The sequence below is a fragment of the Anomalospiza imberbis genome, chromosome 5 (genome assembly GCF_031753505.1).
Source record: "Anomalospiza imberbis isolate Cuckoo-Finch-1a 21T00152 chromosome 5, ASM3175350v1, whole genome shotgun sequence".
Classification (NCBI taxonomy): Eukaryota; Metazoa; Chordata; class Aves; order Passeriformes; family Viduidae; genus Anomalospiza; species Anomalospiza imberbis.
The window spans coordinates 66,990,853-66,995,823 of record NC_089685.1 but is presented as its reverse complement, the minus strand read 5'-3'; the positions used below and the strand labels follow the sequence as shown (position 1 = coordinate 66,995,823).

General features: G+C 39.8%; 1 long non-coding RNA gene across 1 annotated transcript; it reads left to right on the top strand.

The window, feature by feature from the left end:
- The first annotated feature begins 1,109 nt into the window (after positions 1-1,109).
- On the top strand, positions 1,110-2,585 carry LOC137474808 (uncharacterized). The gene is made up of 2 exons (XR_010999506.1): positions 1,110-1,920; positions 2,458-2,585. It is a non-coding gene; the product is annotated as an uncharacterized lncRNA (long non-coding RNA).
- The last annotated feature ends 2,386 nt before the right edge of the window (positions 2,586-4,971 follow it).

Below are 4,971 nucleotides of genomic sequence, written 5' to 3'. Positions count from 1 at the left end.
GCTGGTATCTGATAGTCATTAGGACATTTTCTTAAACTGTGTTCTCTGCCTTATGACTCCCTTTGCCTTGGACTTCTGCTGTAGCTAAAGTTTCCTTCATTATACTGTAAAAAAACCTGGGATCTTGTGTATAAATAACTCTTCAACTATGTAAATAAATATGATATTGCAACCCTGTATATGGTGGCCAAATGAAGGTTGCATAAATAATTCTATTTTGGGCTTTTCATAAATGTTAACAGTTGACATTATGATCGTAGTGCATAATTGCCATGTAGTGTTTTATTCTTCCTAAATTTTTAAGAAATTAACTGGAAAAAAGTACTGTATTCTGGCAGCATGTGAAATGTCAGCAGGAATGGAACCCAAATCCACTGTACTGCTTTGCCCTACATGAACTGACAGAGTGATTGATTGCAGGATGACTAACCATTGTCTAGGTGAACCAGCACAAACAGAAATAATATTTTTTTTTTTTACCAAAGTAAGAACATGATGCCTGATAAATCCTAATTCCATTCAGGACCAGTCTCTTTACTTCCCCCTGGGATTTTTTTTTTGATCCAGATTGACTTTCTTTGCACAGCTACTGAGAGAGCCAGAAGATATTCACTGGACAGTTGTCCAGCTCTTTCTCCTCTTACTCATGCTTGTGTACATCCAGCACAGTGGGAATGTCTGGGCTCAGCTTTCCTTTAGTTGGAATTTCAGGCAGTTCCAGTTCCAGGTTGATGGGAATAACTGCTCATCAATCCCTTCCTCTCCTGTGCCCAGACCTCAACAATATCTCTCATTATATGACCTTTCTTCCTGTCAAAGGCCAGTTCAGCATTATTCCCTCCTCCAGTCTTCCATAACTTAACCACTCTTCTTCTCTTCACCATGTATTCAAGCATCCTCCTTCCCTCTCCCTGCCTTTCCTTACTAAAGGGACAAAATATTTTGCAATGTGCCTCCAGGTTACCTTAAACCTGACCTATATGGCTAGCAGAAAGCAATCCTGGCAAATGAATGTGGCCACTGGTTCTCATTCCAGTACATCCCTGTTTCCCACAGTTTCTGTAAATAGATAATTCTGGGGTTTAGGTTGCTTGGGTTTGTTGTTTGTTTGTTTGTTTGTTTGTTTTTCTCCCCTCTATGCATTTTGATCAGCTGCTTCTTGTTTTTCCCTCCAGTCAGCATTATTTTGGCTTATCTGTTTTCAGACATGTACAGGACACTTTTGCTGTGAAGTGGAGTAAAAATACATTCTCAATTAGATATAATCAAAGTTTGATCTCTGCCTCATGCTATAAGTTTGAGCAGGACTGGTTCTATCAGTCCTTCTAGTCCACACCTTCCCTGCAAAGAGAATGAGATTTTACATGCAGAATAATAGTGTGTAAGTTTGAGGCAATAGAATATCTTGCCACTATGGGATTGTGCTTATAAGGAGGTGCAAAGAACTCCCACAGACAAAACCTGGTGATTAATTGGGTATTGTGGGTGCTTGATGTTTTTAATTTAAGCTTTCAGAAGTTCATGAGCCCTGCTGCCCTGTGGTGGACATCTTTCTTCATCACAACATAATAAGTATTCACAACATTTGAGCCTACAGACTACTGAGTTATGGAATTAAAAAAGAAAGAAATCTTGGTCTCTATATTTGGGAACATTAGCCCTTGCATTCAGACTAATTTTCAACACTACTGCATTGAAAAACTCTGCTTACTTGATTTTTCTGTTATTATTTTTAAGTGAATGGGGTGTTATTAATCTGTTTTGAAATCCTGTATATTGTTAAATGACTGCATTTTGGTGGGCTTGCTTTATGAACTCAGCTTCTTTCCAACAGCAAAAAGCCTGGGAACAGCTGCTCTGCAGCCACAGGAAGGCCTTTTGGAGAGAGCTGGGGGCAGAGAAGGGGAAGCAATGTCAAAGGTACTCAACATTTTCCTCTCCTTGGGGGAGCAGCCAGCTCATCCTGAAATTGCGCAGCAGAGTGAGAACATGTCCCCATTTACTGCACATCCTGGGCAGGCTTGGCCAGAGCAGGTTCAGTAGGACCCCACCCCTTTCTCTGTTCATGGTAACATTTCATTTGCTTTTGATTGCCTTTCCACATTAAACAGATGTTTTTATTAAGCTCTCCAAGGTGACACACAGGTCATTTTCTTGGGTGGTTACTGTTAATTCAAAATTCAACAATGTGTGTTAGTAATATCCTTCCAACACACCTTATTTTGAATTTTCCATCATGAACTTCCTCTGCCATTGTGCTGCCTAATTGCCTAGGTTTGTCTTGACTAACTTAAGTAGCTTCTCAGTTAAATAATTGTTCTTTGTTAAAAACAGTTCCATGGCAAATCATGCCACCATGCTGATTAAGGCCTTTTCCAGTGAAGTTCTGTCAGTGCTCTGCTGCTAACCACTGCCACATTGAAGACTGAGCTTTTTATTCCATTCTGTTCTCTCCAGCTAGCCTGTGATCAATACACAATTACAACTCCCCCCTCACAACCTCTCAGTTTCCTTACTAGCCTCTTGTGAGGTATATTGTCAAAAGTGCTTTAAAAATCCCAATAAATTATGTCAGTGAAACAATTCTTGTTCCTCGTCCAGCTGCATTCTTTCAAATGTTCTCTGAAAACTCTCAATATGCACTAACTTAATTCAGAAAAAGAATCAGAAATGCTAGTAAATTATGGTTGACTTGCTTGTTTTTAGTAGTTGGCAGCAACTCTATTGATGCTATGACTGGCTCTAAGCCATTTAGATTCCTGTCAGAAAAATTAGTAGCATTAATTGTTGCTCTGGGATTCTGCTGAATCCCAAACAATTTCCGGTACCAGAGGGAGGCACAGAACTCACTGCACACCTGGTCTGTCTGGGAACTCTGTGTTCTGGGCAGTAGCAGCAGTGGAGATGCTGGGCTGGAGGTCAAGGAGCACTTTCAGAGACTGGATGAGGTCAAAACTCTGTGTGAAGTGAGTCCCATCACATCCCACAGTGTCTGCCTTCCTGCTGCCAGAAAGCCTTAATTGCTTCCATGGAAACCTTGCACAGCTGACCCAACTCCTCACTGCCAGCTCTCTGTGTCTGGGGGACAGGAAGTGTTTTTGGCAGGGAGAAGACAGAGAACATGCTGAAGGTACTACAGTCAAAAAGGGCTGGAATTATTTTTGGGGAGTTGTTAAACTGGTGGGGAGGCTAAGGGAAAGTAACCTGGTTCTGCAAAAGATAAGGTGTAAGATAGGAGTGTTGGTATCATCTTTATTGCTAAGAGATACAGTAACCTTTAGGGAGAATTCCTACTGTCTATGGGACTGAGTTCCACTGAGCCTTTCAATTTCCAGAGCTGGATTGACATTGACATCTCCCCTCAAAGATCTGACCTGGAATATCTGTCATATCAAAGTGGTGTGAAGAAACAGTCACAGCTCTTTTAAAATTTCATTGTCACTCATCAATATGCACATTTGCTCAATAAACTTCCCTAGCTCCAGCAAATACATATATTTGAAGCAAACCTCAAAAGAGAATAACTTAATATCATGGAAATAATTACCAGGAAGTCATGTTATGCTTCCTGCCAGTTCACAAGAACCCTATTTTTCCAAAATGTGAACATTACATTGCTGCTTAATAGACTCTAAACTTCAAAAGAAATGGTGAAAATCTTTTATCTTGGCAGAGAAGAAAGGCAGCTCTGCCATACTCCCCAGCTTCAATCTAGAACTGCTTTAAACCGAGTATATGATCCAAACATTGTTAAAAACTGGAAGGTGAAAATTGTCTAGACTGTCCTTCTGTATACCTTTAATTTTGGTGATATCAGGGAACACAGCTCTCACATTTCATATATTCACACTTTCTATTCAGTAAATTTTCTTACAGAGAGAAAGTTATCTTTTTTTTTAAATATATATATATATATATATATATATATGATTAGATGATACACTACTGAATTTTCATCTCTTTGATTTCTTCTATCACACCACTGAAGCCTCATAGAAGCAGTTAAAAATGTGGGGGTTGAAGCCTGGCCTCTCATGCTGAGGGGAGCTGCACCATCAATTTCTTTTGAAATGTGATTTATCAAAGGATCAGACTATGAGTGGTTCTCGTGCACTGAGGTAAAGCAGGAGCAATGCCACTGAGGTTCTTCACACAGTGCCAAAGCAAAGTGGATGGAAACCACTGCAAAGCACAGCTGTTGACTCAGTGGCATTTGTTTTTCTTTGCTAAGATATCTGGAGTTTTGTCAATAAGAGGCAAGATAAATTAGTGTTTGTTGAAATATTTGCTGCCCTATGTTACAAATTACTGGCAGAGAAGTGCCACCAGTGCTCACAGCAGAGCTGTTCCAAATCTGCTTGGGAACATCCCTGTCATGCTGCAGGCAATGGCTGTGATGAATTGTCCTTTACCTCTTTTATTCTTGTTTTAAAATAGAGGTTTTTTGACAGTCCACAGATGGCACCTGAAAGTACAGTATATGTTCCAAAAGAAATTCCAGGCTCTTTTTTTTCCCCTCATCTTCTTCTAAGAGAAAAAAGTACACATATTTTTTGTGTGTTATGGCCTTCTGTGGGACACCACCCTCAACCTCACCCTTTTTTCCTCTTCCATGGATAATCTTTTCACAGGGTGGAGAGGGGATGGGATGGGAAAGAAAGAGTAGCTTTCATGTTTTCTAGCAATGATTTTGTCTACAGCTATTTCCTTCTTGACTTCTTACTCACTGTTTATAAAATCTCCCTGTACTTTAACAATAGTATTGTTGCCACAGCTGCACTGATTATATTTCTCTAACTTCTCTCATTTTGGGGCTTGGAATCAGTGTGGTTTGTTTTCATACATGGTAACTTGGAACAGCCTATAATAACATTACAGAAAGCCTTGATAATATAATTGTAATGTGCACACACACTACTTTCTCTGCTTTTTTGTCTCCAGGACCAAATATCTAATTTGTTGTCTGCCTAT